Source organism: Stenella coeruleoalba (genome assembly GCF_951394435.1).
Source record: "Stenella coeruleoalba genome assembly, chromosome: 7".
Lineage (NCBI taxonomy): Eukaryota > Metazoa > Chordata > Mammalia > Artiodactyla > Delphinidae > Stenella > Stenella coeruleoalba.
The window spans coordinates 81022434-81036618 of NC_137153.1; the positions used below are offsets into that span (position 1 = coordinate 81022434).

At 39.2% G+C, this 14185-nt stretch overlaps 1 protein-coding gene across 5 annotated transcripts in view; it reads right to left on the minus strand.

Annotated features, from left to right (window-relative positions):
* Positions 1-14185, minus strand: part of LOC307189266 (guanine nucleotide-binding protein G(q) subunit alpha) — a 441007-nt gene that overhangs the window by 354029 nt on the left and 72793 nt on the right. For 4 of the 5 annotated variants that reach the window (XM_079927177.1, XM_079927176.1, XM_079927174.1 and 1 more), the window contains exons 4-6: positions 8275-10540; positions 7594-7713; positions 4677-4843 (exon numbers count right to left, since the gene is read on the minus strand). The gene's annotated coding sequence lies outside the window, so the exon portion shown is untranslated. Of the gene's footprint in view, positions 1-4676; positions 5945-7593; positions 7714-8274; positions 10541-14185 lie in introns of those variants that run through there. The other variant, XM_079927178.1, reaches the window with a different exon arrangement.

Consider the following 14185-nt stretch of genomic DNA (forward strand, 5'->3'; position numbering starts at 1 on the left):
TCGCTACAAGTCAGTTATTCTACTCTTTCATTTCTCCCACGCTGCAGCAGTGTGGGGGGACATACATTGGAATCAGCTGGGGCGGGGAAGATGCAGGTTCTCAGGTCCCCTCCCAATTTACCTAATTAGACTCTCTAGTGGCTGGGTTGGCTGTGGATTTCTATCTTCATAAGCCCCTCAGGTAATTCTTATCCACATTGAACTCTGACACCCACTGCATTGGATTTTTCCACCTTAACTACAAACGGCTCAGTTGCCATTAGAAGTCCATTTTGCTCTACACCTAAGTTTGAGGTCTCCTTTGTGGGAACACCACTAATGGGGACAAAGGGAAGGCCTTGCGCGCCCCCTAGGGGATAGCTTGAACAATGTACAGCTTTATAATGATAAGTGCTTTTTCAGAGGTGCTAGGAATAAAAATAATAGGTAGTATTTTTGAGCCTTTACTGGCATCAGGCATACTGATTGGCCATTCACATAAATTATGTCATTTAAGCCTGTGAGGCAGGCGCTCTTACTACCTGCATTTTACAGAGGAAATTCACCTGTAAATCCAGTGGCGTGGTTGATCATGCCCTCATCCTCAGTATAATTTCTTCACTTGGCTTCCAGGATGCCCTAGGTTTTCTCATTTGCTTCCCACGTCACTGGTTCTTCCCCTTCAGTCTTCATTTTATTCCCCCGTATTCCCCAAGACCTATTCATTTTGGTGCATCCCAGTGACAACTCCCAAATTTCCATCTTGTGACCAACCTCTCTCCTGAACTGTAGACTCATATATGCAACTCCCTACTTGGCATGTCCACTTGATGCCTCACCGACATCTCAAATGTAACATGCCTAAAAGTGATGTTCTCATCTTCTCCCACAAACCTATCCATCAGAGGCTTTCGCCCTTTCAGTTGATGAAACTCCATCCTCCCAACTGCTCACACCCAAAACCTTGGTCTCACTCCCGACTCCACACACTCACACCACTTCCCTGCACTGCCATGGCCACCACCCTGGTTTGAGTCATCATCATCTCTCACCTGGATTATCACTAGAGTCTCCTCCTTGGTCCTCTTGTTCCAAAATGTGCCATTTGAGACTATTCCCAACACAGAAACCAGAGTGATCTTTCTAAAATGTAACACAGATGGTATAGTTTCTCTGCCTAAACTCCTCCAAGAGTTTTCCATTTCACCCAGACTAAATGCCGCAGTCCTTAAAGTGGCCAATGAGGCCCTCTACCAGCAGGGTTGCCTCTGGGGCTACCTCTGACCTCATCTCCTGTTTGACTCTCTCTTCATGACTCCACACCAGCCATGCTGGTCTCCATGTTATTCCTTGCACGTCCCTGGCTTGCTTCTGCCCTAAGACTTTTGCCCTGGCTCATCCATCTGCCTGAAACATTCTTCCCCCAGAAATCCACTTACCTAACCAGTTCACCTGCAAATCTTTCCTCAAGTGTCACACTCTTAATGAGACTGACCTTGTCTCCTCTATTAAAACCTGCAATCTGTCCCTCCTCCTGTAAGCCCAAACCTCTTACCATGTTCTACTTTTCCCTAGCATTTGATGACTTTCCAACATATTATATAATTTAACTATTTATTATGTTTTGTTATTTTTTTCTCCCCTCACTAGAATGTAAGCTCCAAGAAGGCAGAAGGTTTTGCCTGTTTTGTTTACTAACACATCCCAAACACATAGATTAGCCCCTGAAATATAATAGAAATATTTGTTGAATGAATAAGACATGGACGGGTTACATACTTAGTCCTAAGTATTTCAATAACCCATTTGAGAAGTAAACCTAAATAATAAACAATTGCTTTCTCCCTGTAGAGAAGCACAATATAGCTCCATGCAATCTGTTTGGGCAACTTCTACAGGGATGAATGCTGAGTACCGGCACCTACAGCCCCCGTCCTTTAAAGAAGTAACAAACAGCAACATGCTATGTGTATCATTCACCTCTTCCGGAGTAAAGTTTATTTCCTACCATTATGTCACCCACAGAGCTGGGCATTGTCTTCTTTACCCAGTTTTCTTGGGGAATACCATGCTGTTACATGTAGTATTTTTCCTTACATTGAAAAGCAATATACAGTCTGCGGTGTACGTTTTCATATACTATTTGGGGTTTAAAGATGAGTTCCTGGAAGTTGTGACTCACAAAAGGAAGCAATGTAAATTTCTGTGAAATGGATATTCTATAACTAGGTCACTGAGTAAGGGTGACTTGCCATCTGATATACCTTGATAAGAGATGTAGCAAATGGTTCTGCTCGGTGTTTTCTTTTTCTTTTTAAATGTACTGTTATATTTTTTTGGCTGTGTTGGGTCTTCTTTGCTACACACAGGCTTTCTCTAGATTCGACGAGCAGGGGCTACTCTTCGTTGTGGTAAGTGTGCTTCTCATTGCAGTGGCTTCTCTTGTTGCGCAGCACGGGCTCTAGGCATGCAGGCTTCAGTAGTTGTAGCACGGGGGCTCAGGAGTTGGTGCTCGCGGGCTCTAGAGAGCAGGCTCAGTAGTTGTGGTGCCCAGGCTTTGTTGCCCAGCGGCATGTGGGATCTTCCCAGACCAGGTATGAACCCGTGTCCCCTGCACCGGCAGGTGGCTTCTTAACCACTGCACCACCAGGGAAGTCCCTTGGTGTTTTATGAATTGCCTGCAATTGTAATTCTCACAGAGAGGCAGGTGACAGTTTCCTGTAGTAAGAATTTCAGGGCGCTGACTTGCCCACAGTTGTATCTCACCGGGATGAGTAGCACAGGGCTCTGGCCATGTGTTCCTCATGTCCTCTACTTAGCTAGTCAGACCCAAGCTGACCAATTGCAGCATCCATCCCTCATCCCCGATCGCAGACTGCCCTCCAAAGTTTCCGGCTTCTGAAAGAAATCCAGATCCTCTTCTCCCTGCTCTTTGTCAACAACCCCCAATTCTGCCCTGGTCTCACATCTAGTCTTCCCCAGCCCTCCCAGCATTACAACCATATGGCTGCTCCCAACCCGATGCGCTTAGAAAAAGTGAAAGATTAAAGACCAGATTGTGCGAAGCTTGATGAATGAATAATTTGAAGTGTTTGTTTCCACGATTCTTTTTTTTTTCCAATGAAAAGCCAGAAACTTCCAAGACTCAGTGTCAGAAAATAAGGGAGGGGGCAAGAAAAACAGTCTGTACCTCCTGAAACATCTATGAAATTTACTCATACAAATTCCCGGCAGTCTGTCCACACATACAACTACTTAGATTTATAGTTCTACCTCTCAAAATTGGACAATTTGCTTCAAGGACAAGAGTCAGCTAGACAGAACATTTGAAGATGAAAGAAAAGATCCTAGTGTTATGCCAATGATTAAATTGTGTCAATGCAGTATTTTTTGGTTGCAAAAGTAAAATCAGCTCAAATGTATATATAAACAAAATAATACATTTCAATCACAGCAACCATCTTTTCCTGTGGCCATCATCTATCCATGAGGAACCACCCCCAAACCTGGTATATTCTATAGGAGCCAGTATCTTCTCCTTCACATGGGATACCTGGTGGTAACTTATGACAAGGTGGCTTTGTAGCAAATGCACCTGAACTTGTTGAAATACTTGTTTCCCTTGACAGCCAGTCCACCGCACTCTCCAAGTTTTCCTCTCACCTTCCCGGCCAGTTCTCAGTCTCATTTCTGGTCCTTCTCATCACCCTGACTTCTAGCCATTGGACTGACTGCCATGAACTCAGTCCTTTAACTTCTTCTCTAGATTCTCTCCAGCAATGATCTCAGCCAGTCTTTATGAAACCATTCTATGAGGCAGGGATCTGCATCTGTTTTGTTTATTGCTGTATTGCCAGAGCCTGGAACAATGTTGGCATATGGTAGAGGCTCCATAAATGTTTGTTGAATAAGTGAATATCTAAATAACAATGGTCAAAGTATTCTTCTGGGGAGATGATACATTTATTCCAATGATATCGCCATTGCTCCGAATATTTTTAGGGCAATAGTGGAAGTAGGAAAACCAGTTAGAAGGAGGCTATTTGCAATAATCCTAGAGAAGGATGATGATGGCTTTAACCCAAACAGGTGGTAGCAGAGGCGATATTGAGACGTGATTGGCTTCTGGCTACAATTTGAATATAGATCTAATGGGTTGAGGTTAATTTTCACAGTGCATATGGAACGAGTCTCAATATTTATGAGACCACCCCATTAAAAAAAAGTAAAAAATTATAGTTGCTCAGCTTAATAGTACATATTATTTACTAGTCCCAGAATCATACGACATTTGGCTATCGCAGAAATCAAATTTCCCCTTGAAAAGTGAAACACAGAACCACTGGAGACATTTATGGGCTCTGAATGCGATTCCCTGTATGATGAAAGAATAATTCTGAGTTTTTATGAGCACGCTTTTGTATTCCTGTGATTTAATTCTCATAGCAATCTTTTGAGGTTCTTGTTATTAACCCTATTTTTCAGACGAAAGAAAGGAGGCTCAGAGAGGTGAGCTAATTTTCTCAAGAGCTCCCAACTGCAGAGAGGGAGGATTTAAATGCAGGCCGGTTCAAACATGTGCTAGACGAATAAGAGCACCATGTTGGGAACAAACGTACATGCTGCCTAGAAAGAATATTCATTTGGGGCATTTCAGTATGACTTACTTAATTTCTCTCTTTCGACTTCATACTCACATCTCATAAGGACAACTCTGGAGGGTGGAAGCCCTGCAGCAAATACGAGACATCGTAGCTAGGACACTAGGACCAGTTGTGTTTTCCTGTTAGACTGGGAACGAGCGTCCTTTCAATGGCCACAGCCCTGGGTCGGGTGGTTCTTCCAGACGGTGTTTCCAGCGTCCCTGGGAGAAAACGCTGCCATCACCATGGGGATTCGATGCTTTCCAGGGCTATGTAGCCAGCATCGTCTCGAGACAAGGAACTATTGTTCGGATAGAAAGAGAGCATATTTCTCACTAGGGATTTGGGCTTGAATAAGGATTCAAATTTCAACAATGCCTCCTTTTGTAAAAATGGCTGACTTTTTTTTTTTTTAGGAGTATGTGATTTTTTTTCAGATTCAGATCATGGCTACTAACAACTGTTTCTCCTACAATGTTTCTTAAAAACATAATGTATGTGTTCCTGGGTATTAGGCTCTCACAGAATAAATACCCCATTACACATTAACATGAAGGCTTCATGCTGTTCTGAGCAGACTCTGGCTTTGCCACGGCAGGAAAGTCGTTTTGGGGGTGGGGTGGAGCCGGAAGTGATGGGTTCCTGGAGGGGAATTGGCACTTATGGAGAATGGCATCTAATGTGCCAGACACTTTAGATAAGTTATTCTAATTAATCCTCACAATCACCTGAACAGATATTATGCAAGTTTTACAAGCAAGGAACGTAACTAGGTGACTGGAGCAAAAATCACAGCTGGTGAGAATGGAATCTGGGATCGGTTCCCAGATTTCACTTCAAACCTGTTCTCTTTCTGCTTCCTGTTACATGCTCCCTTGCTGACCTTTTCAAATTTCATTTTCTCGGACAAGCCACCTGGCAAGGAAGAGTGCACGAAATGGTGCTTGTGAACGCCTCTGCCACAGGGCTTGTCACATAATAAGTACTCAATAAAAATCACATTTTCTCCCATCTTCCTCCTGTATCATCTCATCTTACCTTTTGTTTCTCTTTCTCTTTTTCTTCTCTCTCCTTTTCTTTCACCTCCTGCTTTCTTTTTGCTCTCATATGCTTTTCTCTGTAGAAACCCCAAATCTAAAGATCCCGTTCCCAGTGACAACATAAGCTTTAAAAAAATCTCCCAGGAATAAATCAACAAGAACAATGTGAGATCCACATGAGGAAAACTAAGAAATTTTAGTGAAGATACAAAAGAAGACCTGAATAGATGGAAAGATATACATATTTCAGGAGGAAAGATTCAATATTTTAAGGATGTCAACTTTGCTAATTAATCCATAAATTCAATGCAATCCCAATACAAATCCTAATGGGAGATTTATTGATATTGATAAGTTGATTTTAGAGTTCATGTGGAAGAGAAAATGCACGAGAACAACCAAAAAATGTAAAGAAAAAGAAACAAAGAACAATGGGGTAGGACCTGAATTTTTAGTTATCAAAGTATGCCAAGTGTATGTTAATTAAAGAATGTTGTATTGGTTCAGAATAAAAACAAGGACAAATTGAATCAAAAAGAACAATTCAGGGACAAAGGGACATTTAGAATATAAAAAGGGAGCATTTCAAATCAGAGCAAAAAGGACAGATTGTTCAAAAATGATATTGAGAGGGTTGGAAATCCTGAAAAAAATAATTTAGATTCCAGTATCACATCATACACACAAAATCCAAGTGGATTAAACTCTATAAACACTAAACTAAAAAAAATAACAAATCAGAAAGGAACTTGAGTAAAATACAGCATATCAGTTTTTAGAATTTTAGGGGGTGATGAAGGCCTTCCTAGGGAAGATGCAAATTCCAGGAGCCATTAATAAAAATACCTTATTTCAAAAAATTTAAAGTTCTGTGTGAAATAAGACTCTAAAACTAAAGGTCCTAGTGAAAGTCTTTGTAAAATATGTAAAGCAAAGTATAATATACAAAATATATTAAGAGCTCCTAAAATTATTAAAAGACATAAAATGTAAAACTGGGAAAAAGAAATGAAGAGATAACCATAAAAAATTAAAACATTGATAAAATGTAAAAAGATGCTTAATCTCAAAATAAAGGAAATGCAAAATAAACCACAAGGTGTACTTTATAAATAATCAGGTTGTTAAAAATTCAATAGATTGATACCAGTATTATCAGGTGGAAATGGACAACTTCACACACAGTTTTTAAGAGTGTAAATTGGTACAATCTCTTTTGATGACAACTTAGAAATAGCTATCAAAATTTAAGATAAGCATTTTCTTGGATTTCTTAATTCCATTTCTAAGACTCGTTCCTCTGAAACATTCACAGATATTCATAAAATAAACATGGCTAGTCACTGAAGGTTTATTTATAATAAAGAAAAATTGGAAAAAGAAATTTTCCTCGGTTAGAGAAGGGTTAGATGAAATATGGTACACTTATATTGTGGAATACTACATGATGACTGAAAAAAATGAGGTAGATTTATATTTACTTCATAAAAGAGCTTTAAGACATATGGTCAAGTAAGAAAAAAAAAAGTAAGGTACCACATACTGTGGGTAAAGAGGATTTGGTTTTTCATATTATTTGAATTATTTGCAGTTAGCACATTTTGCTTATGTAAATAAGAATAAAAGGAATCTTACTTCATCTTATAATATTTAATTTGAGCCAAGTAACCATAGCAGTACTAGTACTGTTCTCATGTATTCAGTAAATTTCCTGGGCTACACCCTCCCAGGTCAGGGATGAGTTGGTGACACTATGGGCTGGAGACCCAAGAGAACAAAGCTGAGGCGATGCTGAACTAGCACAAGAGAAGAACGCTTCTCCTCAACTCCCAGCTCAGTATTGTAGCTATAAGCGAGAATCACTTACTGAATTCCCTCTTTTGCTTTGGACTTCAGTGAAGTCCTTCTGGCCGTGGAACCGTGGTACTTACCACCCAACAGTGTGGTATCCATCTTCTGTTTCTTGGTAAACTCCCTTCTGTCACAGGGGAAAAGTAGCACCAGGTCTCTCTCCCCTTCCTCCCTTCTCCAAAACCTTCACTCTTGTTTAGCTGAAACATTTAGGAAGAAAAAGAGAAACTTTTAAAAAGTTTTAGTAATATAAACATACATGTATGAAGAGTATATATTAAACTTCACATCAAACATCATTTTTCCTGGAAAAAGTCCTTTAGAATATTAAAAAGAAAACTATCATCATTTATAACAAAGTCATTATTCTCCTACAATATTTCTTTGTGTATATATTTCTTCTAATTATTTTGTATTCTTTTTGTACCATTTTCAAAATATTTCTCTTCCAATTAGATTTTTCACCTTCTAATTATTTTTAGGTACAAAAAATACTGTTTTTGGATTTTTTCTGATGAGTATATTGGTTAGCCTAAGTCGCACATGATAGCAAGCTAGAACTAAAACTGTAACTGATCATAAAAATATGAAAACAGGACGAATAATTCTGCACATACTCAAGAGTAACCAAAGTACTTGAGCATTTCAAGCAGAATTGAACTCTGGCCTGAAAATCAAGAGACTTCAGCTCTGTCATTCAGTACAAACTTGGACAAGTGTGTGTCCTCTTAGATATTTTATAGATAGATGAGTTTCTTTACCTGTAAATTAAGTGGGTTGAATAACAAAATTTTAAAACTCCCGTCCACTGATAAGATTCAAAGATTTCCACCGATGGTTGGGTGTGTAGAACCACTGGCAGACAGAACTTAGAAATAGAAATAGAGATTATCATACTAAGTGAAGTAAGTCAAACAGAGAAAGACAAATAGCATACGATATCACTTATATGTGGAATCTAAAATATAATACAAATGAACTTATCTACGAAACAGAAACAGACCCACAGACCTAGAAAACAAACTTACGGTTACCAAAGGGAAAAAGGGATGGGGGAGATAAATTAGGAGTTTGGGATTAGCAGATACAAACTACTATATATACTGATAAAATAGGTAAACAACAAGGACCTACTGTATAGCACAGGGAACTATACTCAATATCCTGTAATAAACTCGAATGGAAAAGAATCTGAAAAAGAATATACATATATGTATAACTGACTCACTTTGCTGTATACCAGAAACTAACACAACATTGTAAATCAACTATACTTCAATTTCAAAAAAAAAAAAATAGAAACAACAATGGCAATAACGTTAATAGCTACCATTTCATGCACGCTTATCACGTGCCGAGAACTAGGGTATGTGCTTTATATATATCATCTTGTTTGATTCTTATGCCATTTGAGGTTGAGATTATTTCCTCCATTCTTTAGATGAAGAAATGGAGACTCAGAGAGAGTAAATAACTTTCCCTAGGGCATACAACTAAAAGTGGGAAGTCCTGAAGTCAGGTCTAATTCCAAAGTTTGTGTTCTTAAGCTAAGGGCTAACCACAACCTGCGGTACAGGTCATTTTAAGGCTCCCTCTGCATCATACTGTTAGTGCTGCAGGGGCGGGGTTGGCGAGGCGGGCGGGGAGAGGGAGAAGGGGAGGCTGGCAAGATAAGACTGTTGCAGGAGAGGGAAATGTCACGTCATGGGACCTGCAGGAGTCTTAGGACCGATTGCCAAGTGAGGGTTTTTGGCAGGAAAGAATTCAAGAGCCAGCCAGAGTAAAGGGAAAACAAATTTATTTAGACATGCAGATTCTATAGGCAGAATGTGGACGTCTCAGGAAGTGAGAGTGGCCCCAGCAATGGGGCCATAGGTTTTTATGGGCTAATTTCATAGGCTAATGAGTGGGAGGAATATTCTTGCTATTTTGGGGATTTCCCAGGAATTGGGCCACTGGGAACTTTCTGGCCTTTTTGGTCTTCCTGGGAACTGTCAGGTGTAAGGGGGAGTGATTTTTAGTGTTACAAGGAAGGTATAATGAGCTAAAGGTCAATGCCTGGGCTATTCTCACAGCCACATTGTTTGCAGCTGGTTCCAGCTGGTCTTCATCACATCCCAACCGCTGCGCCCCTTCTTCATTATGTAGCATTTGTGTCCTGCCTCTTTCCTTCCCATCTCAAGACCTTCAAGAGTCCCTTGTTTCAGAGAGTGAATATAACTCAAAGCTTCTTCCATTGCCTAGAATGTTCAGTTGTGGATGGGGCAATGAATTTCCAGATGAGCCTGGAAATTTATAGCTGTGAGGCCATCCTGAAATTTTCCACTAAGATGAGAAATGATTTGCATGGCTGAAGACAGATGAATCTCCCAGTTGAGTCTTAGAAAGGAACTTCCAGGTCAGGTTCCTTGGCTGGCCTGGATGCCTGTAATTCACTTATTGTGTGATTAAGTGACAGGGTTATTTTTCCAGAGCTAATGATTCAAAAGCTTTCTGTGATATTAAACTCAGACATGTGAAAAAACAACAAGCAATTAGAAGCAATCAAAGCATTCTGAAATTAAGATTCAATTTCTGCATTTGCTAAACTCTTCATCAAAGAAATCAGTAATTTTTTAAAAAGCTATGAATATGATACACAGAGAATTAGAACAGCAATCAGTTTTAAAATGTACCCATGCTTCCCAGAATGCTTAGAATATTTAGGACCTAGCATTTTTCACTTGTCTTATTATGTTGCATTTTTTTAGACATGTGCCTTTGAACACTTTCTTGAGAAAGATTTCTCTTTCAGTTTTGACAGATGAATGGGCATGTAACTCCGTGAATGCCAGAAAAACCCTTATAAGCATCAAAGAATAAAAGCCATACTGAGCCATTTATACAAGTACTTCCAGCAAATTGCAGTGGGCAGGCTTCTCTTCTTTGGGTTTTGGTGTATAAGATGTTTGAAGATCCCTGCAGTCATATTCAACCAGGTGGATCTTGAGGTTTGTGAGTGTACCACCATCCTCAGCCTCTAAGAACCTACCAAGGGACAGAAAACAGGATTAGAAATAAATATCCTTCCATCCAAGCAACTCCTTGCCTTCTTTAATTGGCATTTTCATTTTGCTCAAGGCTGAATTCAACACCTTTTGAATATGAAGTAGAGCATTTTACCTTTCAGTCGTGCATCTCTTTTCCCACAATCCATTAGTCATTCATGTCTTTCTCTTCTCTTAGGTGGCTCAAACACACCTTTTTCAGTTTCTCTAATTTATCAAAGTTTTTCCTGAGTGGAGCCTCTGCACCTGTTGTCACCTCTGTCTGAAACCTCCCTCACCCCCTCTCCCTTTTCCAGCTGCCTCATTCTTTAGGTTTCAGCTCGAATGTCACTCCTTCGGAGAGGTCTTCCTTACTACCCTCTTAAGTGTGCCTCCCTACCCGTCTCCACTTGGTTCTGTTACTTAAAAATAAATCGTATAATATTATTACTTTCTTTTAGAGCAATCACAATTATAATTGTATATGTAAAAAAAATTATGGGGCTTCGCTGGTGGCGCAGTGGTTGAGAGTCCGCCTGCTGATGCAGGGGACACGGGTTCGTGTCCCGGTCCGGGAGGATCCCACATGCCGCGGAGCGGCTGGGCCCGTGAGCCATGGCCGCTGAGCCTGCGCGTCCGGAGCCTGTGCTCCGCAACGGGAGAGGCCACAACAGTGAGAGGCCCGCGTACCGGAAAAAAAAAAAAAAATTACGTTCTTTTATTATTTCTGACTTTCCAACAGGACTGTAAACTCCATGAGAGAGTATATCTTAAGGTGCATACATACAATATTGTTTTCAAGTCAAAAAGCAATACATATACAAACACATAAAAAGAAAACTACAGGCCAACATTCCTTATGAATATAGATGAAAGAATCCTTAACAAAATATTAGTAAATTGGTCTCAGCACCATATAAAAACAATTATATATCATGACCAAGTGGAGTTTATCCTAGAAATATAAGGTTAGTTAAATGTCTGAAAATCAATTAATGTAATGCACTATATTAATAGAGAGCAATGGACAGAAACCGTATTATCATCTCTATTATCATCTCAATAAATACATAAAAAGTATCTGGCCAAATTCAATAATTATTTATGATAAAAACTCTCAACAAACTTTCTCAACCTGATAAAGGACATCTCTGAAAAACTAACAACACTATACTTAGTGGTGAAAGACTGAATTCTTTACCCCTAATATCAGGAATAAGAAAGGGATACCCATTTTCATCACTTTTATTCAAGACTGTAGTGGAGATTCTAGCCAGTGCAGTAAGGAATAAAGATACTAGAGGTATATAGATTAGAAAAAAATAAATAAAACTGTCTTATTTGTGATGATATGATCTTGTATATAGAAGATCCTAAGGCATGTACCAAAGAAGAACCCTATTAGAACTAATAATCTAGGTTACCAAGGTCCAGAGTATGCAAGATCAATGTACAAAAATCAATTTTATTTCTAGAAGCTAACAATGAACAATCCAAAACTGAAATTAAGGAAACAATTTCATTTGTGATACTATCAAAAAGATTACTTAGGAATATATTTAACAAAAAAGTGCAGGACTTGTATCATGAAAACTATAAATAATTGTTGAGAAAAATTAACAAAGACAAATAAAGACATTTCATATTCATGGACTGGAAAGACTTAATATTGTTAAGTTGGTAATTCCCTCCAAGTTAACCTATCAATTCAATGCAATCCTTTTAAAATCCCAGTAGGCTTTTTTTGTGTGTGTGGAAATTGACAAGAAGATCCTAAAAGTCATAGAGAAATGCAAAGGGCAGCAGCTAAAACCACTTTGAAAAACAACAAATTCAGAGGACATACATATTTGAGTTAAGACTTGCTATAAAGCTTCGGCATTCAAGACAGCGTGGTATTAGCATAAGGATAAGCATAATCAGTGAAACAGAATAGAGTTTGGAAATAAACTTTATACATATGGTGCATATATATATATATATTTTTTTAATTTAATTTAATTTTTTTGCCACACCTCACTGCTTGTGGGATCTTAGTTCTCCGACCACGGATTGAACCCAGTCCCGGGGCAGTGAAAGCGCAGAGTCCTAACCACTGGACTGCTAGGGAATTCCTTTTTTAAATTAATTAATTAATTAATTTTTGCCTGCACCGCACGGCTTGCGGAATCTTAGTTCCCCAACAAGGGATCGAACCCGTGCTCGCGGCAGTGAAAGCATCGAGTCCTAACCACTGCACTGCCAGGGAATTTATATGGCCAATATATTTTTGATAAAACTTCCAAGGTAATCCAATAGGATAAGGATCATCTTTTTAACAAATGGCACTGAGAAAACTGCATTATCTAAATGCAAAAAAAAAAAACCTAGCCCTTTTCCTCATACCATACAAAAAATTTACTCAAGACAAATTATAGACCTAAATATAAAAACTAAAACTATAAATCTAGAAGGAAACAAATATGATAATCTTTGTGCTCTTGGGTTAGGCAAAATTTTCTTAGATATGACACCAAAAGCATTCTCCATAAAAGAAAAAATTGACAAACTGGAGTTTATCAAAACTGAAAAATTTGTTTTTCAAAGGACATATAAAAAAATGAACTGACAGGGCTTCCCTGGTGGTGCAGTGGTTGAGAGTCCACCTGCCGATGCAGGGGACACGGGTTCGTGCCCCGGTCCGGGAAGATCCCACATGCCGCGGAGCAGCTGGGCCCGTGAGCCATGGCCGCTGAGCCTGCGCGTCCGGAGCCCGTGCTCCGCAACGGAAGAGGCCACAACAGGGAGAGGCCTGCGTACAGCAAAAAAAAAAAAAAAAAATGAACGGACAAACCATAGACTAGGAGAAAATTTGCAAAACATAAAACTGATAAAGAAATGTACCCAAAATATATATTAAAAAACTTGTTGCAACTAAGGAGCCGGCAAGCCACAACTAAAGGAGCCCGGGAGCTGAAACTAAGACCCGGTGCAACCAAATAAATAAATAAATATTTTTTAAAAAAACCTTGTAACAATAATAATAAGACAACAACTCAATAGAAAAAAATGGACAAAATATTTGAATAACATTTCACCAAAGAAGACATAACAACTTGCAAATAAGCAGATGAAAAGATGCTCAATATTATTAATCACTAGGGAAATGCAAATTAAAACCATAATGAGATACCACTACACACTAGAAAGGTTAAAATAAAAAAGGCTGACAGTACCAAGTACTGGCAAAAGATGTGGAAGGGCTTTGCTTTTGAGGGAATTCATGTGAGAGGAAAATAAATGAATGCTATGTGCATAATAACACCTCATAGAGGAGACGTGGTTTACACTTTTTCATTGGGTAAGTCTCCAGATGGTTCTGCTAGGGTACAGGTTCTCAATTTTTAAATGAGAGAATTGTATTAGAGGAGCCATACAGTTAGTTCCTTCCTCTCAAATGTGAATAAGTGGAAGGGAGAGGAAACGTACTGCAGGTAAGGGAGAAATATACATAGTGCTATAAGAAGCTATACTGCGTATGTATGTGACAATGAGAGGCCACTTGACTAGGGATAGGTTGCAGGCAGATGAGCTTCAGGAAGCAAATCTGGAGAGAGGAACAATCAGTTTGGTTGTCCTTGAAACCTCAGCCCTGGAAAACTGGGTT